Genomic DNA, 26,881 nt, shown 5'->3' on the forward strand with positions numbered 1-26,881 from the left:
TAAAAATGAATTTTGCATAGAATCTTGACATAGTCAGCGTGCTGCTTGATTTTGTATACATGTAATCTTTATAATATCTAGTCATTGTATGAAAGTGAAAATAAGATCGCTTTTAATATAATAGGTAAATCTCTGTACTTTCTTTGTCAAATTTTCAATAGCTAAGATGTTATTTTTGCAATGTAATATATAAATAGGAGTCTTTTTGTGTAGCTTCATTGGTTGATTAATTAATTTACTCATGTAAAAGCACTATTGATCAGCATAGGCATAGTACATCTTTATTCAACTCCTTTATAAAATTAATATGTCTTATTTTGTAACAATACATTTAGATCTATATATTGTTTTTTTTTTTATTTTGTCCAAACATGTCAATAATATGAAAGGTTCAATAAAACAGCTAGATCATTACAATCAATATATTAATATATATGTATTAAATTTAAGGCGCTCAAAAATAGAGAAAATTAGTTTCCATTTGCCCGCACTCACATAACGTTGTAGAAGATATAGTTTTTTTGTCCCTCGCCTTTTCGAACAAAAAAGGGGGATATAGAAATAGGCTCCGTCCGTCTGTCCGTCCGTCTGTCCGTCCGTCCGTCAAACTTTCGTGTCCGGTCCATAACTTTGTCTTTTATGAAAGGAATTTGAAATAACTTGGCACAAATGTTTATTATAATAAGACGATGTGTCATGCGCAACAACCAGACCCCTACCTCCAGGGTCAAGGTCACACTTGCTCATTCAAGGTCAACATTGCCTATTTGAGGGTATATGTCGTGTCCGGTCCATAACTTTCTTATCTATGAAGGGATTTTGTAAATACTTGCCATAATTGTTCACAATAATCAGATGATGTGTCATGCGCAAAAACCGGTCACCTACCTTCAAGGTCAAGGTCACACTTGGAGGTCAAATATTAACATAGTCTGTTACAGGGTATATTTCGTGTCCGGTCCATAACTTTGTCATTTATGAAAGGAATTTGAAATAACTTGGCATAAATGTTTGTTATAATAAGACGATGTGTCATGCGCAACAACCAGACCCTTACCTTCAGGGTCAAAGTCGTACTTGCTAATTCAAGGTTAACATTGTCTATTTGAGGGTATATGTCGTGTCCGGTCCATAACTTTCTTATCTATGAAGGGATTTGTAAATACTTGCCATAATTGTTCACAATAATCAGACAATGTGTCATGCGCAAAAACCAGTCACTTACCTTCAAGGTCAAGGTCACACTTGGAGGTCAAATATTAACATAGTCTGTTACAGGGTATATTTCGTGTCCGGTCCATAACTTTGTCATTTATCAAGGGAATTTGAGATAACTTGGCACAAATGTTTGTTATAATAAGACGATGTGTCATGCGCAACAGCCAGACCCCTACCTTCAGGGTCAAGGTCGTACTTGCTCATTCAAGGTCAACATTGTCTATTTGAGGGTATATGTCGTGTCCGGTCCATAACTTTCTTATCTATGAAGGGATTTTGTAAATACTTGCCATAATTGTTCACAATAATCAGATGATGTGTCATGCGCAAAAACCGGTCACCTACCTTCAAGGTCAAGGTCACACTGGGAGGTCAAATACTTACATAGTCTGTTACAGGGTATATTTTTTGTCCGGTCTAAAACTTTTTCATAGATCAAAGGATTTTGAAAATACTTTGCACAGATAGTCACTTTAATAAGAGGATGTGTCATGCGCAACACCTGCATCCCTACCTCTAAGGTCAAGGTTACACTTAGAGGTAAAAAATTAACATAGTCTGTTATAGGGTATATTTTGTGTCGCATCTAGACCTTCTTCATAGTTCAAGGGATTTTGAAATAACTTTGCACAAATAGTCAAAATAATAAGCCGATATGTCAGGTACAACACCTGCACCCCTACCTCTTAAGGTCAAGGTCACACTTAGAGGTCAAAGGTAAACAGAGTCTGTAATTTGGTATATTTTTTGTCCCATCTATTACTTCTTCATAGATTAAGGGATTTTGACAATACTTGGCACAAATAGTCACAATGATTAGATGATATGTCATGCGTAACATCTGTGTCCCTACCTCCAAGGTCAAGGTCACACTTAGAGGTCAAAGATTTACATAGTCTGTTATACAAAATGTAGGGTATATTTTGTGTCCAATCGATAACTTCTTCATAGTTAAGGGATTTTGAAAATACTTGGCACAAATAGTCTCAATAATAAGACGTTATGTCATGCACCTGCTCCCCTACCTCCAAGGTCAAGGTCACATTTAGAGGTCAAAGCCCAATATGATAGATTTTTAAATTCCGTGTTTCATTTTATTTTTTTAACAAATTTATTGTTACATTTGCAGATCTAGCATTGATCATAATTTTGGACTGAATGTCCTGAGATCCATACCTCAATCTTTTGGAATAGCACAATTTTATGCTTCATATAAAACTCCCGGGGCAGGGGACGTTGGTAACTCTGTTACAAATTCTTGTTGAAAATGGTGCTTTTTTGTGCGTCATCATGCGTGCGGTACTTGAAGTTTCCTATCACCATAATAGGGTTAGATTGCTTGTTACGTTATAGATAAAATTTTGAACATTGAAAGTGTTGGCATTTTTTGTATGCTAATGGGGTAGGTAGTTCCACTCACGTATGGCATTTGGGACGAAAGGTATTCAGGTGCTATGCCGTATTTTATTTGTAAAACAAAATAAGTATATGGTAATGATGTTTGACTATTTCTAAAATCTATGGAAGCAAACCTTGTTGCAAATGATGCTATTCTAGCACATTCGTTTTGTATTTTATCTAAGAGATCAAGTTCATGTTGAAATGCATTTGCCCGACCGACGTCTGCATTTATTCAAGAATTAGTATTATAAACGACGTATAAATTATTTTTGAAGATTGACGATTTAATACAAATTATTATTATTTTCTCATTACGTGTACCCATTTCCATGCTTTATTTGTAATATATACAATATGTGACCTTAATATGTAATATATTTAACAACATTGTTGACGTACATTTCAGTATGCGTTTTTGAGCTGCTGATGTTTAGATAATATGACAACTAATAACAAATGTTCATTTCTTTTACTGAAAAAAGAAACCCTGCGAAAAAAAAAACAAAAACAAACAAAAACAAAAAAACACACACACAAATTATTACAGACGTTTATTGCGGTAATGATAGATTGATAAGTGATTAGTATGTAATTTCATTGTATTTCGTTCGAAATACGTGATTATCATTGCATAAAAACAACAACATTATTATGCCCCCCTTCGAAAGAGAGGTAGTATATTTTTTGCTAATGTCTGTCTGGTGCTCTGTCTGTCGGTAGACCACATGGTTTTCCGCTTATCGTCTTAAATTTTTTTTACAAATTGATTTGTTATTACTAGTAGATAACCGTCTTGACTTTTGGGTTTTAAGGTGAAATGTCAAGGTCACAGGAATCTTAGTTTCTATGTGTTTGTCTGTCCGTGGGTAGACCATATGGTTTCCACTGATTATCTTAAAAAACTATTTATCGCAAAGTCTTCATATTTCACATACTGATTTGTCATAACTTGTAGATGACCCTATTTGATTTTAGGGCCACTAGGTCAGAGTTCAAGGTCACATGGGCCTTAAATATCAGAATGGTTCCCGCTCATTATCTTGAAAACTATTTATCACAAATTCTTCAAATTTCAGAAATTAATTAGTCATATGTTGGTAGACCATGTGGTTTTGCTTATTATTCTTAAAAACTGTTTATTACAAAGTCTTCATATTTCACCTACTGATTGGTCATAACTAGTAGATGACTCCTATTAATTTTGGTTTTACTATGTCAAAAGTCTCAGGTGACAGGGGTATTAAATGTCAGAATGGTTTCTGCTTATCATACTTATGATAGCTTTCATTCATTTTATGGCATGTTTCTATTATAATAACACAATTACCAATAATATAAGTCAATGGCCAGGAAGGGGACATATGTGTCGTTCGGTAGTTCTTGTTATATAATTAATCGTAAATGTATAATCCTTTATATTCAGGTTCAGAGCACGAATATGGACATATCACGGTTGGTGTTTAAATAACCAGTAAGTACAGTAATATTTTGTTATAAGTTTCATGTTATTAAAGGTGTGATTTTGTAAGTAAGAACATACTTTATTCGTTTACAATTGATCAATGCAACATCATTCTTTTATTTTTTTTACAGATGAAGCTATGTAGAATATATAACAGGAGACAGACACTTGTGTAAGATGAAATGAGCACTTGCAACACTTTGTTTGAAATAAATTCATTCCTGTTACTGTATATAACGAACGCATATTTACGATATTTTCATTTTTGATTTTTTTTAAATGCATCACTGGTCATGAGTGAAAGTGCTTTTTTACCGTGAGAAGTGTTGTTGACATACCAATTTGTTTCTTGGCAAATAACATTAATGAATAAATTTCCTAGCTTTATATATTTCTATATTTTTATATTTTATTTTATTCTTCTTTTAAATTTTACGTTGCATATATACTATTGACACATACTACTATAATGCATGTATGTGCTCATGTCAATTTAATATTGATTCATTTTGAACCGTTTCTAAACGAAAGTAATAATTATATAAGGGTAACAAAAGACGCAGTTACATCAAAGTTAAAAAAAAAATGTACACGGATACCTTGATTTAAAGAGAGATAATTAAATATTTTTAAGCAAAAACAAAAAACTTTCTCTTCGATAATTCTAGTAGTTTGTAACATTTTCATTTTTTTTTTTGTTTATTTTATCCAATGGTAAATGAATGTATGATGCATACAACTTAACAGACTTGGGTGATTGTATTATGTCTATAATTTTGTGTATCTATATTTCAGTTGTATGTGTAAACATTTATTTTTTGTTAGTGTGATAATATGTGTACGTTTTATGACATAGTTACTATTTTCTCTTTATTTTGTTATACTTCTTCATCTTTATAATATTTATAATATATAAATAAATAGTACAAAAATAAAGAAAGAAAGAAATGAATAAAGAAAGAAAGAAAATATGCTTGTTTCTATGCAATACATTTTAAAATAATGACAGAGTAGAAAGATAATGACGATCGTTTGTATTTGCATGACCACTTAAGCTGATATTTTGTAACACTCGACATTCTCTACTTTAAGACATTTATTATAATTATGAAACATGTTTTAAATGCATTTGTAAGGATACGGAAGTCATGAAATTTAGCACATCTATTTTTATTAACACATACATTAAAGCGACCTTCAGCTTTTAATTTCATTTGTGAAAACAATTTTGTGTTGTTTCAAACTAAGTATTTCAGTAATTGTCCGCTTAAGTAGTAATCTAATTATCGGATTGGACCTCTATGTAAAAGATATCGAGGGATTTCCCTAATGTTTTTATATCTTATCGTCGGCAAATTCTATCGCTTAAGTATTCTTATTATCGGAATGGACTAAGGCAATAGAAAATAAATTCCCAGATTCTCATCCCCGCCCGCCCGGGAAAAAATTGCTCCGCCCGAACGATTTTTTATTTTCAAAAAAAAAAATAAAGAAAAAAGAAAAAAAAAAAAAAAAAAAAAGAAAAAAAAAAAAATAAGTATATAAGTGTATCATCATCTGTGCGGCCGAAAATCCGTCAGTCTCGGTCTCGGTCCTGGCTGAATAAAAATCGGATCATGCGGGCCGAGATAAAATTTCTTACCGTGAAAAATACTCGGGTCCAAATAAAATTTCTCAGAGCTAAAAATAACCTGTTTTGATAGTTAAAATGAAATGTGTTACAGAACTTTAACTATATTGAAGTTTGAACCACAAAAGACCAATTTTTGACAAGTCAAATATTCAAATAAACAGCAGTTCAAAAACAGCATCGGTAAATTTTGCCGTAAATTACAAATTTGGAAATTTTGTTTTACAATGCCTTTTAAAATAGCAGCTGAATAACAATCTAAAAATACTCATAAAATAATAAATCTGATAAAATCAAAATCAACATAAACTTGAATTGTGAATGGTTATGCAGAAAACAGACATTTTTTCGTTTGTCACATATTTTCGCGATGCCGATTTTTATAATAAAAAAAGAAGTAACCAAAAGGAAGTCTATAATTGATAAAAATTGTCAAATAACACTTTAAATATAGTTTATTAATCAAATAAACGTACTGTATTGTTTACATTAGTTTAGAATGAGACATTTGCCAGTTTGTGTTGTACAAAGTATATTTTCTTAAGGGAGGGGGGTGTTGAATCACAGATATATTATACAAGCTCCATGATGGAATTAATCAAGAAGAAACAGAAGAATTGGGAGTCTCAGGATTTTGAAAATCCTAGTGAGGACCCTGATTATTTCTAATGGCCACATTTCGTTTTGTTCCTTCATTGAAAGCCACACTAAGAAAAGCTGTCATTTTGACATTCACCCAGGTTGTTATCATATAATACTTGAAATGTCACGGCCTGAAATAATCATCTGAACTAAATATAAACAAGGGTGCCGGTCCTTGTGGCCTTAAAAATGAATTTTGCATAGAATCTTGACATAGTCAGCGTGCTGCTTGATTTTGTATACATGTAATCTGTATAATATCTAGTCATTGTATGAAAGTGAAAATAAGATCGCTTTTTAATATAATAGGTAAATCTCTGTACTTTCTTTGCGAAATTTTCAATAGCTTAGATGTTATTTTTGCAATGTAATATATAAATAGGAGTCTTTTTGTGTAGCTTCATTGGTTGATAAATTAATTTACTCATGTAAAAGCACTATTGATCAGCATAGGCATAGTACATCTTTATTCAACTCCTTTATAAAATTAATATGTCTTATTTTGTAACAATACATTTAGATCTATATATTGTTGTTTTTTTTATTTTGTCCAAACATGTCAATAATATGAAAGGTTCAATAAAACAGCTAGATCATTACAATCAATATATTATCATGTTGCTTCCATTCTCAATCTGAATAAATATATCTTACATACACATAATATTAGAACCTATTATATAGAACAAAGTCCCAAATATTGACCTCCCTGACCGAGAATGGAAAATAAAAAATAAAAATTAAAATCCACCACCCGCCCCATTTTTCCCCAAAATTTGGATGAGAATCTAGGTATTTATTTTCTATTGCCTAATATATGTAAGAGATATCGAGGGATTTTCCTAATATATTTTGATCTTATCGTCGGCAAATTCTATTTTCCACCTGATTTATTTTAATTTAATTTGACAATTATATGTAACGATTTATCTAATAATAACCTGTTAAATCTTTAGAAAGCTGAAGGCCTGTTTAAATTTAGTGATGAGGATTTACCGAACATAGGGTTCAAGCGAAAGATATGATTTTTTTTTACTTTGAAGTACGTTGCACAACTTTATTCAAATTTAAGCTAAAATAAAAGGTTTTTAAGTTTCACGTTTTTCACTCTACAGTGAGAGTATCAACGTACCAAAACGTAAACCATATTGATTATACTTTATGCCTTTTATCGATTTATCACTGAATTATGTACATTGCGGATATTATACGTAGTGAAAAAAAATTCCGGACACAATGTGATCCCTCGGAAGCATTAATCACAACAAAATTACATAAGAATTGCAGACTCGGTTTGATTGAGTCTGTACATGAGGGAATATGAATACGTGCAACATCCCTCACGCCCCCTAGCACCGGCTTGAGCGGTACTCACTTCTCAACACTTAATAGTGCTGGCATCAATGATCCCGAAGGACCAGAAAATATAACAACACTGAAGTGAAGTACGGGGCAACTTTTTACGGCACTTGACGTCGAATTTGACTGTGCAAGTGTCAGTTGAATTTAGAAGCTAGATGTTAACAACGTTATATTTATGAAAGATTCACTTGTTCAAAGCTTTAAAGAAACTGTACAATTTGTTAAGGACGATTATACAACATATATACAACATAGGTGGAAACAACCTATATAGAGTTTGCGATGCTACCGCTGAGTAAATGGCTCAATATCAAATTTCAACTGCCACTCGCTTCCAAAGAAATACAACCTTAAACGTAATGTAATATAAATATCATGAAACTAGTGCAAGGACGTGCACACGTAATGTAGACGTTTTTACTTTATAGTGAAAAAGTAAAACATTTCAATGAAATAGTCCAAGAAAACACTAAAAGTCTTCAACGAATATCATATTGAAAACTCAGACATGCTTCACTACGTCTAGATCTTTTGAAACCAGATGGTGTTCATGAATGAATTGTATCAAAATGTTGAAGTCATAATTTGCTGTAGATAATTTCCATTATTGTTTGATTAAAAAATAGTGCATTTCACGTACGTAGCAGGATATTGAAAAAAAAGTGTTTACAACTCTTCATAAAAATGGCATTGCAACGCACATTTATATGAAAATTTAAAGACAATTATGTTTCCATATGATAAATTTTCATGACAGACAGAGCATTCTTTCATTTGCAATCATAAATATATTCGACCACAGCCAGAATGTTTTCAGTACATACTAAATGTTGCATATTACAGCAGTTAATCAGACACTTGTACAAACAGTGTGTACGAACAAAGATAAAAATTCAATTTAAGGATATTTCATGACAATAATATCATAATATCATTAACACTTATCTGGGACTAAAATGTATCTTTCTGTCTAAGCACTTATCAACAAAGAGGAAATGATTTTTGATAAATGACAAAGAAAACTGATATTTTATACGAGTCATATCCCGGCATGTATCACTGTGATTCAAAAACATACTAATTTAATCTGAGCCAGCACTATTACCGGCGAACATTTCATTTACTATTTTGACTTTTTTTTAATAAGACTTACTTTTAATCAATGACTAAACGACGTTCAACCATGTGTTCTCTGTATAAAATATCAAGGTTGGAAAAGATGAAACAATTAAGACAGTGCGCTGGCATAAATAATCATATTCATTTTAATTTGAGGATATCAATACAACTCGTTAAATAAAAAGAACTCTTAAATAAGTGAAGCTATCAAGCTAGCTTACGGAACGTCGGCGGTTCTACTCAGGTGCCCGTTGCTGCCTGAACCAATGCATGAAAGGGCACTTTAGGTCTTTCTTCGCCAGTAAAGCTGGAACGTTGCTATTTGACCTATAAGGTGTCGGTACAAACAAGCGAATCAATCTTAGATTTGTTGCCAAATTTTTACTAAATAGCCTACACTTCTATCTATAGAATTTTGAAATTTATTCGCTACACAATTTTCTGGCTGGTCAACGATTTTAAGTAAACTCTTAGAAATTGTCATACCAGAATGTAATATTATGCTTGTGTGATTTTTATTTGTTTGGGTCGTCAGACCAAACAAATAATGGTAGCGAAATTTCAGACCCTGATATGCTTATTTGCAAAATCCGAAAGTAGTCCGGACTTCTTGAAGCGGTTACTACACTTCATAAGTACACGAACGCCGAAAAATTAAGGGGAGATCACTGCGTAAAGATTGTCAAATGACAGGCGCATTAATTTTCAAGCCTTCCCGGGGAAGAAAAAATAGTTTCCGATTGGTCGAAGATTTCTAATATTGTGCATTCTTTACAAATATACATGCTTATATTAAGCTCCATGATTATTTACATCAGAATTAAACAACAGGTTCACCGTGAACAAAATATGCCGAAATTAATAAGGGTGACAAACCCTAATTAAGAATAGTATGGTTTCCTTCAGTCTGTTTTCTTATATTTGGTCGAGGGGTTACACGCTCGTTTAGGAAGCGAGAGGTCTGAAGTTCAAATCCCAGTTAAGGCAACTCATATTTGTTGTTGTTGTTTTTTTTAATTGTTTAAGCCAATTAAACATTGAAGTGAATGTTAGTGTTGCAATTTGCCTTATACTCAATTTACTACAGTTATATCACTGGAAACAGCATTGTTCGCACTATACGAAAAAACAAATTGATTTATAATCTCACAACCTCCACCTTTCTGACATTCTGAGGCCCAAACAAAGTTAGCGTCGGATTTTATTGAATTCTCCGACGACTACTCCTATAGTACGATGTACATTTCGTGATTAATCTTATCACTGTTAATGTAAACGTCTCACACGAAATGAATCTGTAAAAAAAAAATACTCAAATTAGAATCAAATGGTAATATGTCTATGTGGTAATGTTTTAAAGCTATTGTAATTGAAATGAAAGAAATGTAAAAGACATTTGAAAGGCAAATTATTAATTAGTTACCAGACATATTTAACTTAGTAATTACTGTTTTACGTAATCGTATGATATTGAAGTCTTGAAATGTTACACTGAATAGTTGTTACATTTGTGATACCATAATGAGGTTTGCTCAATAAAGATTGAGCGGTCACAATTCTGGACGTATTTTGAGGCAAATGTAAAGACTACCGTATAAGTACATTTTTCTACAGGTTTAATTTTCTGCAATCTTTGATAAAATAAGGGGTTTCGAATTTCAGCGTATTTTATTTCTGCAGTGTTATCATTCTCGCCTTGATGCGTTTTATTTCTGTATTATAATTAAGATATACCAATAAGAACAAGCAACATTTCAAGATTTGCTAATACTACATTACTTACGGTTAAAGATGCAGACGACTGATAAGTAATAGATATACCATTGCTGCGTTCACGATTTCTGGGTTTGCGTAAATTATACCATAATCACGTGACCTTTCTTATGCAACCTCACGAGACGAAGTAGAGACTTTCTTGATATGGCGACAAAGGCGTCAGCTACAAAAGAATCATGGCGTTCTACTGCTTTCCTACAAGGTTTCATTTATAAATATTCCACGCTCAATAGTCTCAAAATAAGCTCATAAATAACTAATTATAACCTTTGTGCGCATTCACGTCCTGTCGAGTTGCAAGAGGTCTTTTGCACCGCAAATGCTTATTTCTGGCGATCCTACGGCGCTCCTATCAGAACGCCGAGTGACGGCGTTGGTGTTCAGCATGCTCAAAGTGCATGCTGTCGCTCGGCGTTTTAACAAAAGCGTCATAGTATGTACTGCAATGAAGTAACTATGCTACTGGTCTTTTCATTTCCCTTTAACGCCGTCCCAATGAAAATGAACAATGACAAAGCCCGGTTGTATTGTCATAGCAAGCAACTGTATCCAATTTCTTCTACATTTAAAGGAATAATGTAGAATCGTGCAATAGAGTATACATTATTAAGATATTTTGTAGATTTTGGAGCTGATTTAACTGATTTAAGTTATTACAGTACAACAGAAATTACTATCTTAAAAAACGGTTAGTATTCAAGAACGTTTTACTGTTTAACGGCCGTTCTGTTTTTAGCAAGTTTGTTACCAAATATAAGCGTTAACACTATGAAATCTTATAGAAACAAATCATATATAAGTATGAAATAATGGTCTCTTTTCAGCGCTAGTGTAACTTCTGACCGTTATTGACAAGCGTACATGTATCGTAATAATAGCTAGGGTGTAAATTTTGATTGTATCAATGTAGATAACATTGAAATTTAGACCTTTTAATATCTTTATACATAGAGTTGTTGTTGAAAGCACATTCCAATATAGTTTCTGATTATAATGTATAAATTATTTTCCTCCTTAAACTCCGCTTTTCATCTAAAATAAAAACTAATTTATTATATAAAATGATCATTTTAAAACGATTATGTGTTTCTAATTATTCTATATTTTTGTTGACAGTCCGTATGTTAGTATCCTGTTACAATCTAGAAATGATTTACAAGAAATAATGGTAACACTTAACATTCGGATACATCTGCTACTGTGCAAAACCTAATCTATCATCTCTTCTTTAAGTAATTTTCGTAACTATATATGAGCATACATTCTTTTCTAAGCACTTCAAAACCGTAATTCAATTGTCAGAGGTATCATAAATATGTAAACGTATTGTTGACCTAGTTTGATTATGTACAATAGATGTGTGAATATCTTCCTTTTGAATTCAGTTACCTTTATAGACACCAGTTAAGAAGTATATCGCAATATTACAAGTTATTAAAGAATGTAAAGCTATATCTCATGAAATATGTTTATAAAATTCATAAATGGCAAAATTATTTGTTTCAACAATCTCTATAACCTTATGGTTTATTCTTGAATGTGTTGCAACATAGAATGTCTCTGTTATTAAACACATACATATTAAATGTTTGGACACGGTATTATGCTGCTATTTTAATTCAATATTTTGATTGTTTGTATTGACAGAATGGCAAGGTCACTGTTCGTAATATTTCCGGACGTTTTCTAGATTTAAAGGAATTAATATTTAAATATGTTTGCCTTGCCAATCGTGCCGTATTTTATACACAGGTGTGTATGGAACATAAGCACATATGCACAAAGGCATGCGTCACTTTCATATCTTTGTCTCTTGGATAATCCTGCTCCTTGCCAGTGGTCCTGTGTTGCTGGGTCGTGTGTTGGTTTCGTTCATTGAACGCCGCCATTTCTTGATTATTTTGTTTTTCATACTTTAGCATTGAAGTTGACTTTTTAATATATATCATTTTGATGTTTATGAAACAGTTCTTAGTAATACTTATTTCATAAGTATTTTTACTATTACATTTATCTTTCAGATTAAAAATAACAAACATGAAATTAAATTTCGATTTATGAAAATCAATATTAATACACTCTTGATATAATTCAACTTGTTACTTTAACCGTCGTGCGAAGTATGAATGATAGTGAACTAAAATGTTCTTTTATTTTTATGCTTTATATCTACATAAGCCATTTTCCTAGTTATTAGTATCGTCATTTCTAAGTTTTTAATTATTTACAGGCATATTATTTGAACATGAGGGAAATGTTTATTTTTCTAGAATTTCATGTCTTGTTTAAAGAATATGCTGACAATTTAGACATCGGATAGATTTTTATAAAAAGCGTTTAATATTGCCAGAATGTATCATTTCTACAAAGATTCATCTTGAAATTATATAAGAGACAGATAATTCATTTTGACATCGCATTATTTCTAATTAATTCTAGCAAATAACAACAGACGACATGAGATCATCTCAATATGAATCAAATTTAGCAAGGTAAAATGATTATCTTTTGGAAGTTATTGCTCCTTAATTCATTAAAAGAAAAAAAATCTATTGAAAAAATATATGTAGAAAGTCAGGAACAATTTTCAATTAAATGCAAACATGCCCCCAGATTGAATACTATTCTGTCAATATGTTAACTTGTTTTAATTATCTATTAGACTCCATTCCATATTGAATTAAACTGATCTGAATTCACGGTGATAAATGAAATAGATGTTACAGAGATGTGGACGGTTTAGTAACGATAATTCTTAAATATATCGTATCGTAAAGAAAGCAGACTATTTTGTACATGATATAAATGGTCAAAATATATTCGGGATCAGACATTGTGCTTTATAATAATGATGTCACTATACCAAACATCAATTGAAATGCAAAAATATAATATTATAGAACACAACGTAAAACTTAACGCAGTTTTAAGAACGAAAAGTCTCAAAATTAAAATACGTTAAGAGAAGATGAGCTGAGAATAAATTCCCGAAAAGAGACAATGTTAAACTAGTATAAGTAATCATATGTGAATTATTTTCATAACATTCGTATGATTGTTCTATAATGTTGTCTGGCCCCGAAACTGTTGATTTTGGTGACAGTGATACTAAAAGAAACCTACAACAAATATCTGATATTGTTTAAAGGCAAGTGTATCACAGGCTGCGACATCAACAACCGGTCAAGAGAGCTTCCAAATTCAATAGTAAATAATAACATATACTCAATTATGAATATATATGTTTCTTACTTTTGTGTTTTGGTAACTATTATATCATTATCATTCAATCATCTTAACGTGATATTATAGACAAAAAAAAAAACAAACAGTACATTGTTTATGTAGATTAATGATATCATTGAAAACTGATACTATGTGAAACAGATATGAATACAATGTACCAGAATGACATTATTTTTTCAGTTTGTTTGTAGGTATCCGATATATGATAGATTAACGTTCAGCCACTTTTTTGATGGCTGTGCAAAATTACGTCACGTTTGTCACGTCATAATTTGTATTTCTTATACGATCTTATGCCTGTATAGGCTACCTATGCCTATGTGAAGTACACATGTAGCATCAGCGTATCAAACTGTGATTTTGATTCGTTTAGCACTTTTTGCACGTTTCTTTTAACTTGAATTAAGATGTGTAAATTGACATTATTCCTCTAAGAAACATCAGACCGTTATATTGGATCATCTCTACTAATTTGAGAAACAGATAATAAACTTGGTAAACGTTCATCTATATCGATTCAGGGAATTAAAGCAAATATTAAAAAGAATTATATTGTTCTTGGCAACTGATATAGGCACTGCAAATAATACTGTGAGCTTTTCAAAATATTGACCATCCTTATCCAAGACGTCAAAATGATGTAATATAAATGTATGGAATTTGGTAATCATGCCGTCTACCTGGCATAAGTTGAACAATATGATTGAGTGTTTTGAATATACGCCCAAATTATTTACAATGATATTTCGGCAGGTAGTAACATTAAGATTGATCCTGAAACATTGACGAAAGTTCTCGCACTATAAATATTGCACTTTTATTGGGACCGATTTTATAGGGATTTATCAAAATATGATTGCTTTTGGTTTACTCTAAATAAAACTGATATATTTAATGAAAAATTTTAATGGAATTTTTACAGATAATCAAAGTATATCTACTTCGCAAACGTATTACATGATAAAACCAATAACTGATTTTTTCCATATATTGATATTGTTTAGATATAGCATACTATTATTTACAAACATTTATTGAAAAACAATGTAAGTGTGGTCCTTTATAATATAAAAAGTATTATAGATAATAAATTAAATGTATAAATAATTTGTATTCAGTTAACTTCATACTTTTTTATTTACACTATTTGTAACCGTCAGTTTTTTTAGGCGACGGACATTTTTGTAAAATTCTTATGTCTTTTTAAATAAAATCTTGAATCTTTAAATCTTGATTGGTCAAAGAGAATTGGGTTTTAATAATTTGTAATCGTTGGTCTTAAGGGATTGTTTTTTGTATTGTACTATATGAATTGTTTTTATGACATTTGTTATTATCAGCAGTTTTATTTAATGTAGACAAACAAACAAACAAGTTTAAATCAGCGAAGTAATCATCTCTTTTGATAAAATAAAATACAAAAACAAAATATATTCTATTAATTACGTTAGACATACTGTATACTCATAAAAGAGAAAAAGTATCAACATAACAATGCGACGGCATACACAGGACGAAACACTTGACAGAAATCAACAATTTCTTGGTTAAGAAAACATATTAATAATAAATTAATTAAATTGACCTCAACAATCATACTCGAAACTAATTTTATTGTATTTCTCAATATATTTTTATAGTTGTTAGGGTGTGGTTATAGTTTCCAAAACAAAAAGTAACTCATTGATTAATAACCGGAACATTCTTTTGCTTGCAATTTCATTGATTAATAACCGGAACATTCTTTTGCTTGTAATATTTTGTATTGAAGTCAAAGTCAAAGTACTACATTGTGTTATTTTGTTACTGTAATGACATAAATTTTACAATCAACGCTTCTTTCATCATGACTGGTGATAAGCGTCTAACATGCTATAAATATATTTTAAACGTTATAAAACTCTTATTAAACCTTTTTAAAGAAGGAAAAAAATATTCGTTAATCTCAAGCATTATGTGCCTTTAATTTAAAATGTTATTTACAGTCTAAGAGTTTTAATTGAATCTTAAATTAAAAATAGTTCACAGTAACATTCATATATACTATATAGATACATGTACATGTAATACAATTTTGACCAGGTTTTATATTATTCTATAATTCTTTTGCTACAGAAGTATAATAAGGTGAAGGTTATCAGCATTACTTTATTCATTAACAAAATGAATTATTATATAAAACATAAAACGACAAATTATCGAACTTTTTTCTTTGAAAAAAATGACAAGTTTTCATATTACTTTATTTCAGACAATCATTTATTTTTTTATAAGAAATTAGTGTTTTTTCATTTTTCAATTATGAAATAAGTGTCTTTCTATAATGTCTGGAAGAATTCAATTATTTCCAACAATTTGAAATATTGTAATTGGATTGATTTTGGCAAATAACACTGGCTCTGCCAAAATTACTATAAATATTTCATATAATGACGAATCCTAGACTGTTAGATTAATAAAGAAAACACATATCATTTTGAAGCATTGTTGGCCTAAGCTTGACAACTTGACTGGTTCGTTTTGGTGTTATTGCCAATTTAATATAATGTTTCAGGCATATTTTGACAGGTGATATTTTTTTCCATAGGATCTGTCGACTTCTCTGTATAATAAAAATGGTAGAACATGTCAAGATGTTCAATTGCAATTAAAACAGTAGAGACAACACAAAAAATTTGCACATTTTTTCATTCACTCAAACTCACCTAGCAAAAACATTTTTATGAATGAAAAAAATATATAATATTCAATAATTCAATTAAAAATGTTTAAGCAATTACAATAATCAGCAAGTTATTTAAGTTAGTCAGAACTATTACGTAAGTAAAGAACATTTTAATTAAGCCAATACATTGTATAGTTTTTAGGTTAAAAAATTATTTTCAATGAAATATTATTTTCGTAATGATCAGTAAGAAACAGTTGTAGTAAATATAAATTTGTAACCATTTACAACATTCCGGACACGCCAGAACATGAGTCTAGACAGGTTAATTTTCATCCCGCTTGTTTAGCTCTAAATACACAACTGAACATCACATTGCTGGGTTTCGAGTTCCTCCGTCACCAACCCTACAGCCCTGACTATGCCCCTTGTGATAACATACATTTCTCCAGTTGAATGGCTAACACGGAACTCGAGAATAGTGCTAGACGTGCTGTAGTGTATTTCGACAGTACCAGGTTCAAGGCTACATCCGTCCAGAATGTATGTCCGATATGTAATCCAGATATTGATTCACAGAATAATTCCGCGAATTTATCTAACAACACATGTCTTTTTACAAGAGTAATATCTTTAAAAATAATGTTCATTTGAAGTTTATACACCCGTAATTCCTATGTAAATCTGTTTCATTTCCTGTCAAGCAAGTTGCCATGGGAATATACAATTTTGTTATTACAGGACACTTACGACACTTATATTCAGTTTTTGCATAAGAACAATAGCCTATAAGCCTATACGTTTTATTGAAGGACCCTCATACATCAGAAAATGTCTGTGTACAAATAATATTGTCACACAAAATATTGTGTTTGATATCGAATATAGAATGTTAAACATCTCAGCATAATAATGAAAAAATTAAGACGACTTTTTTTCGGAAAGGTATCAATTGCATGAACCCTCGTGTCTTATATGCATATCTAAAATAAAATTACATTGTTTTCAAGGTGAAGTAAGTATCTATACTTTCATATCGAACCCTAGAGAACAGATTATGTTATTATATAAACAGTGTTAAAATACGATATGGTGTAAATTTGAATTTTTCATTTTTATATGTGACTGGTTCTTGAACACAAATTGTTCCTGTCCAGTCAAGTTGTCTGATCAGTTGTAAAGCGTAGGCTTGATATTTATATTTTGAGCATTTTCTACAATATTAAACATGTCATTTGAGAATTGTGTATTCAAATTATATTATCAGAAACAGCAAGGCCGACCACTGATAAACATTAAAACAGTACAAATATTTTTCTAAATCTAAATTATTAAATTTCCAGATACAAAATAACAATATGTTTCCAATACTTGAGTGTTAAATATAAAACAACAATCTTATATCAAACATGAATTTATTTCCCGTTATGATCTTTTATTTATTGGAAAAAAGAACTAGTTACGTAACTAGTTAACCTGATAACTAGATAGGTAATTAATAGGTTAACTAGTTACGTAACTAGTTAACCTCTTAATTAACTAGTTTGTTATCAGGTTATCACGTAACTAGTTAACCTCTTAATTAACTAGTTAGTTATCGGGTTATCTGGTGGCAGAAATATGCCACCATACAAACTTGTCTGAACCGATGAGTTGAAAAATACCCACATTTTATTTTGTCTTCTCACATATGTTCAAAATATCTTCTTTTTTGTGACTATAATTGTTTTACAAATAAATGATTAGTTACACAATTTCCTCACATATAATAATCACATACATGTATTATAATTACATATATAAAGATCAATGACATGTGTTAAATCAATTTCTACTATGTCGCAGAAACCTTCGGATGAAATGTTAACCGAATGCACCTATAAAGCAAAGCTGACATATTTTATATTATATAAATCATTATGATATATTTAAATAGAAACGAAGATTATTCGAGATCATTCTTCAGACATGTTGATTTTAATAGCATCATTACTTTATACCCCCGTACTGCCTCTTTCCGATCACTTAACAGATTTTTCTACAATAACTGACAGTGAAATTATATTTAAAAAAAATCTCTTTCAATTCTGCGAATATTATCATTTTAGCTAATAAATGCACCAACTTTTTAAAATTTTACCTGAATTATTATTATGAATCGAGGACAAATCATTACTGACCCATTTTCCTGTTTTTCAAAATTTCACAACCACTTTTCAATCAGTTAACAAAATATAAACTGTACCACATAAAAATTGTCATACAATGTTAAAATATAATCAGTTATGTACATTTGTATTATGGAGAAATTTTGACAAACTCAACTTCAGATAAATGGTAATAAACAATTTTAACCTAATTATAATGCCATTTTTCAATCTTGATATCTATTTGCAGTGGTAAAGCTGTCGTAATTGGGGTATGGATGTACATTTCAATTTGCATAACAGAGAAAGCATGTTCTTGAGAAATTTTTAGGATCTTAGGGTCTATATGACCCCATTCTAGTGAAAGCTTACTGAAAAGATATCAGAGAGAATGTTTTTCCTTGGTTAAGTGACTGTTACTTTACTGACGTATTACCTTAAAATTAAGAATTGTATGGTAAAATATGTACATATTAAAATAATAGCTTTCGAAGTGCAGTAGACATTATGACTTCACAATATTGAAACAGTTGTCCAACTTAATATCCATTTCTGCAGAATGACAAAAAACTGAGTCTGTAAATCAGTTATTTTTAGAAAATTATTGCGATTTGTAACTGGGTAAATAAAGGATTAGTGGAAAACACACATTTTACATATTTTGAACTAAAATGCTAGCATTTTCTTTTTTATCGCCATAATTGACATTGCTGCTTATAAATGTAGTCAAGGTGAATACAAGATGTGCTTACAGTTTGGTTACATGACAAATAAGGTAAAAAATAAAAAAAATCTAGGGATGATTGAAAAGTGGTTGTGATTGAAAACTGGCAGTATGTGGATACAGTTTTCGTCAATATATTGTTAGAAGAAAACTAACACATGTAAATCATTGAGCGAAGTGAAAACGCGTCACGTTTTTTTTTAATTCTAAACAAAATAAATAAAAGTGATTGAATTATAAATTTTAGATTCATAGCTGATTTTTGTCCAGTATTCAGTTATTGAAATTTATTATAGTAAATTCTTGAATTATGAATAAAAGAAATGTTACAATTTGTGTCGTTTAGTTTGGATAAATTCTTTGATTCAGTTTTAATCTGCTAAATGTCTATATGCAAGCCTAGCATATGAATTTACAATGTTGGTCACTTTATTTGCTGAATAACGTAAAGTTTTATGGCTCACTACTTTTCCTCATCAAAATCAAATGTATTTACAATGTTTGTCACTTCAGTCGCTGAAGAACGAAACCCAACTAAACCTCATGAAATCAAGTATAACTTTTTATAGGATCTCAACGTGAAGTTGGTGGGTTGTTACCTAACCTCATCAAAACACATGTGACTTCATTTGACGAAAGGGACACTTTTTAAAGATTTGACTTTTAGATAGACTCATAAAACCTATTTTTGTTAGCATTTTAGACAAGGACTTATTTTTAAATTGACCTAGTTCTTGCTTTTCTCTTTTGTATGTACATTTATATTTTACGTAAAATGAATAAAACCATGTCGTACTTAAAATTCTATTATCCTATACATTGAAGTAGACAATATGACCAAAGTTTGCCCCTGGCCGATGAGATTATAACATACAAAATACATCGATTTTTATAAAGTTTCCTTAGTAACGAGTATGGTGCAAAATTAAGTTTAAAAACTCTACATAAAAAGCTTTTGACTTATTGGCATTTTATGTGTCTTATTTTATCCAATTTTTCCTAACAATTTTAGAATGAGGTAATTGGTTTTGAATAATGTTTAAAAACATTTTTTTATATATCAGTACATGACAAAAGTACCTCATTTTTACATGTTATATATCAAAATTCATTTTAATAAAAAGAACTTTTTATATACCAAAATATTAGAATAAAGCAAAATTGGTCATATCCGTAGCATTTGAATAGATATACGTGTTAATAAAAATCCATATGAGTAACATTGGCATTCAATCAAACCTGAATGTCATTCATTTTACATGGGAAATCATATTCACGTTCAAAATACTTAACCTTTATGTTTGCCATAACTGGCATACAATAATGTGCTTTTAGAACTATTTTGCATTGCAAGTTCATAAAATTTTCCTTTATTTTACAATTATGTAGATAGACTGAATATAAAGATCATTTGTAACACAGCGAAATTCTATTTGTATTTTTTATTTAGACACAATAGTAATAAATATTTTGCCAAAGAACTGCCAAAGAACTGCATAGAACTGCATTGATACAAGTTTCTGTCATTTTATTATAGTTTTAATCCGTATTCATTATACACGAAAAATAATAATAATTGTATAATAATAACACTCATCTTATCGGATACTTACGACATTTAATAAAATAGTAAAAAGAATCTTGTGCTTAAGGATGGGGGCATCAGAACAGCAGCCACAGTATATCCCTGCGTAATCGTAAGGGGCGACTACCGACATGAACGGTTCTGAATTGTCAACACTTAAAATTGCTGGAATCAATGATCCCGAAGGACAAGATTAAAGTGAAACTTTACTATATAACCTCTATAAATGCTAATGACAGTTCTTGTAATGCTTTGTTTATTAATTTTATTCGTTTTATATACAAATTTAAACAACAACTTTACAATTATAATCAATCCATTCGTTTCTTAAAAGTATCTACAGTCCTTCAAAACCAGTTTATTTTGGTGTGGTCACGTATGGAAGTTTGGTCATGTCGTAATGTTTAATTATAATTTTAGTCTCATATGTTTTTTAAGAATTTCCTGCTGCACTTTATTTCCAGTCAATGACTATTACATTATTATCAGATTTATCCATCCTTTCTTAACAGAAAAATGTCAGAGAAAATTACTATTTATAGGTTCACACTTTTACCGATCTTATTTGAATAACCTTTTAAATGTGTTACGAAACCATTTAACTATCCGGCCACATTGATCAAGGTATAACGGTACAAATAAATCAGATTTTTCTTGTGCATCAAATCCAATAGATATTATCTGGAACTTGGCAAATATGTTTTTTTCCTAAGCTAATGCGAAGGTGCAAACACTTCTACCGTTAACGCCTTACGGTGCACTACCCGTCACAATAGATCAGTCAACCTGTAAAGCTGTAACTGAAAAATGTTTGTTTGTACCAACGGAATAGCTGGGAAAACCCCAAATGTTCTTAACTCCGGAGTTAGTCTATTTCGATATTTTGCCAGTGTTGTATGAATAATAATTGAGTTATAGTGCACATTGATAACAAACAACATATTCATAAAATTATTATGTTTTTCGAAAAAGTTATGACTTTGATTATATTATAGTTAATGGAATTTTAATTGATTGGACACCATCAGATCAGCATACAGTTGAATAATTACATATCTGTGTGAGGTTTTTCTTCATCAGGAGAAAGAACAAAAGTCAGTGTTTTTTTGCAATATGCTTTTCAATTATTTAGTTTACAAACAATCATATAAGGCTCTAGTTCCTTCTTTTTGGTCAGTTTCTATTTCTGGTTTGGTGATTCGAGTATTCCAACTTGAATACTGTATACTCACTATTTAGATATGATGACTTCTTTTTCAATTTGTCTTTTGACGTTCTCTTCTGTGATATGCAAGCTTCATAACATCTGACTTCGTTTCAAAATGGCATTTTATTTAGTTCTGCCCATTGTTTCCTCGTGTAGGGCACAATGATATTTTTACGTTTTGGCCATATTGGTTTTTATGGTGTAACACGAACATGTCATAATGAAGGTCCAATGATAATAAGTGTTTGCACACACCTGTCAATGTTTTATTTTATCATAATATGTTTAAATGTTGAATACTTATTAAACTCGTGCTAGGGCTTGTGGACGACAGCTTTTGTGGACGACAGATTTACCACTTCCTTCCATCAACAGGCTGAATCAAACCGTAGCTGACTTACTGTTACATGCCAAAATTCTAATTTGAGTTAAATGCTGTGTTACGTGTTTAGTAATAGGAATTGTTGGCCTTGATTTGTAAGTCAGCATCATATAGCCGTAGAAATATAAATTAAAAACTAATGCAAACGCTGGATGAACATTTCAAACTGAATTAAAGTTCATTTTGCTTTATGCAATACAATATTTATCAGTACATGTTTCTCGTTGTTGATTTAATAATTTGCAAAGTAAATGATGTAACTGCCTATAATTAAAATTATGACTTTTCAGTGCTAATAATATGCTATTTTAAAAGAAGTTACACGCTTTACTAGGTACATAAAGTGACATATTAAACATTTGCATAAACAAAAGGCTCTTTGCGTACAATCAGCGAGCACAACATGTTAATTTCGTCAGCATATATCCAGGTCAAAAACTGGAAAAGGGTGACACCCTTGGAAGTACTTATCACAACAAAATAACATAAAACTGCAGATTCGGTTTCATTAAATCTGTATATGAGGGATAATGAAAAAGGTGCAACATCTTTCACGTCACCTAGATCTTGACAGGCTTATAATAATGTACATAGATAGTTATATTCACAAAAATGGTGTGCACTTATTGTATTATATAATCATAAATATGTTAATCCTTAACAGGCTCTCACACAGTGAGTGACATATCATATTGGTTAATCTTGTCAGTTTGCCCTTTTAAACGCAATAGAAAAATCATCAGATAACGCCATTCATTTGTCATTTTTGCCTTTTATTCTTGATAAGGCTAGAAATAAAAAAAACAGCTTTCACTTCTCAAGTATAAAGTAAACACAAGCTATTGTAAAACTTTATCACCATTTGGTTTATAACCTGGTGTATCATCATCACTTGCTATGTGACATCTCTAAGGAAAGAAAATATGGATATTGTGGTTTTGTTCGAGAAAAAATTGGAGTCACTTACTTTTTACATGACGTTATTTCTACAATACAGCTAAAATCTAAGTGAAACCTCCCAGCTCACTTACTAGCTGTAACCTAACTGTCTTCATTTGGCTGTCAGCATGTTATATCAACTATTTGTCAACACTGACTATTTTCTTTGGTAGTTTAGCTCTTTGGTAGTTTAGCGCGGAAGAAGGACGTCAAGTACTGGTGTAACTCTCTAGGAACGATGGTTAGGAAACTACCAGCCTAAATGACTGAAATACTGTTGGGAAAAGGCGTAAAATGAAACAAACAAACAATGACAATTTAACAATGTATACGTACTTGGCGTTATATTTTTATCATTTTGACATATTATTTTCATATATTTTCGCATATTGTAAAATAACACAACAAATAGCTTTATATTCTTATTAAGAAATCAAATAAATGTAGTTCTCACTGTGTGCGTCATTCATTTGAATCATAAAAAAATATATGACTGAGAACCTAAAAGTTTACGAAAATATATCTTTGTTGTCATCTCATTACGTTGGCAGCTTATATTTAAAGTGTCATCTCTGCGTCTAATCAACTCATCATATTTTCTTCCAAAAATAATTTTATTATAAAAGTGTAATTCTTTCTTAACGATAAAATAAGAAGTAAAGTGTAAAAAGTATGTCCAAAATTCACTTAATGACCCGTCTGATCAAACCAATTCAATCAAAATACATGTACGCTAAATTTAACAATCAGTATGTATACATCTCAAAATACATACGAAAGATGAAAATCTCTTGTTTCATTATGTATTTATATATACATGTAGATATTCTTCTTTGAAGTTACAGAGTTAAATGTCTCAATAAACAACTGTTTCCAATATTCTATACCTAATAAATGATCAGTAACTGCTTCAGTTGATAACAGCGAAGTGATAGCTCAATTAGACTATGTTGTCTATAATTTGATTCTCTATTGATAATAAGCAGATCTTCTGATTCTACTATTCATTATGCTGCTTTTTTACGCCTCGATTATGCACCATAACAATATTATATACTAAGGCAAACAAGCATCTAAAATAATTCTACAAGAAGAAAGATCTGCGTTTCAAAAAAACGCTATGAAATGCATGTTGCTGTCTTTTGTGAGACGGTCACGCGGATATAAATAAATGTTTATTACAATTCTGAAGTATCACTATTCAGTGCATGCACTATTCAGTGCATGAACTATACTGCCTTAAAGAACTTGGTGCACTACAAGTTGTACAAGGTCTTTAAATTTTAATCGTGAATTACTCTCCATGTGAGTTATAGAAGCGACAGAAGTATTAGTCAACACAGGGATACACATAGTATTCTGATTCAAGCATTCTTATATGTTTAGTAAATGCTATTGTTTTCAGACGTTATTTTCTGAACTTTTTATTATGATGGATATTAATATTAAAACTGGTGCGATAGAGATATTATCAAAATTTAACACGCCTGGAATAACTTTTGTTGTTTTTTTATTACTGAAAAACACTCATGATATTATTCCCATTTACATCTTGTCCAAGCTCATATAAATTTTTACTGATCTTTTTCCTGTCTTTAATTTTGTTTACATAACCACAATCTGATAAAATACAATATCAATTCAAAGAAGATTGTCATTTATATATTCACATTTTCAACTGTATTATTATTATTTACAAACAAGAGGGCCATGATTGCCCTAGTATCGCTCACCTGAATATCAATACTCTCTGTGACAGAGTAATATTGTAAACTGTAAATAAAGGCAGATAGAAGACCTAAATCTTTAACTGATATCACAAAGTTCATAATATTTCTTTATAAAATAGTGCAAATGTTAAAACATTACTGGTTGATTTTGCTAAAGAAAATAACTGTTACATAAGAAGTCACTGGTTGCTGTACAAAATAAACGGTTTCATTGGAAGTCAGTGCTTGCTTTGAACTTCAATGGCATATAGATAATGTTTTCTTTGGAAGTTACTGGTTGCTACGAAAAACAGTTCTATAAAGTAAATGGCTGCTATGAAGTCACTGGATGCTATGAAAACAAAGCATTAGCTTCTTTAGATTAAGAGACTTTTTCTTAGTAATTACTATATTCATTAAAGGCTAATCAATGTTCCCCGGGACTGGGCCAATTTTGACCTGAGGGTTATTATTTGAAAAAATATACGCGTAGAGGTCCACTGTAGAGGTCATAAGAGCATCGGATTAATGATATATAAGTTGTGTTTCAAGGTCTAAACATAGGACATAGCTGCAGCTTAAATTGCAAATACAGAAGTTACACAATGTTCTCATAAAAGGATAGTTCACACGCCCGGCAAACTGTCGCTCCACTTCAAAATTGTGGTGTACGGAAAAACGAACGAACGGCATTTCCGAGATAGAGCAGAACGCCGATTTAAACGGATAATTGTAAGTGTTGTTTATGTTTTTGTCTTATTATTCATTTAAGTTTATTTTTTTTCGACAAACGGAAAATGTAGTTCCATGCAGGATTGTTTTAGGCTTTCAATTATCTAAGCTGTTACAAAAACAAAATTATATTTAGCCCGGGAAAACTTTTCTCCCTGACGAAGCGAACGACGATTTGTAGATACTTTCCTTCTTATTTAGCATTGTTGTTTAGTTCAAAGTATAAATGGAAATGTTCACTTTTATAATCAAACACTGCATATTGTCAGTACAAATCTTGGTTTATTGAACTGGAGCGACAGTTTGCCGGACGTGTTTCAGCGATAAATGTAGTCAAGATGTGTATTCCTGCATTCACTTTAGAATGTTATAGTATTTAAATCTGCAGCTTTTCTTTTCTTTTTCATAAATTTACTTTAGCAGCCGCATCAACCCGCATGCTTACATTTACACAGTGTAATTCAAGTGCAATAGTACTCCACTTGCTATATATACTACAGTTATTTGTAAAGATGATTAAGTTAGGGAACATAATTAAATCTTTTTTTTATTAGATAAATATTTTTCCATATCTTAATTAACAATAAATTAAAAAATAATAAGATTATTTATTTCCTTGTTATGAATGCAAAAAAATTACTTAATCTTATTAAAGGGAGATAATTAAACCAGAATGGAATGCATTAACAAATAACAAAAATCAATGAACCCTATGGAATTTGTTTGAACAAACCTGGTAGACATATATTAGAAGATCTGTCATGCAAAATATATAAGCTCTTTCGGTTTTTTTTTACAAAAAGATGTTTTACGTTTTTTCTTTCGGTTGCCATGGCAACTAAAATTTAGCATGGAATGGAACTCTTTGAACTAAGGCCTTCACCCAAGGAACATTTCTGCTTAGTTTTAATAACATTGACCTATTGGCATAGGAG

This window comes from Ruditapes philippinarum, unplaced genomic scaffold (genome assembly GCF_026571515.1).
Source record: "Ruditapes philippinarum isolate M1 unplaced genomic scaffold, ASM2657151v2 ctg2921_1_1_1_1, whole genome shotgun sequence".
NCBI classification, from domain to species: Eukaryota; Metazoa; Mollusca; class Bivalvia; order Venerida; family Veneridae; genus Ruditapes; species Ruditapes philippinarum.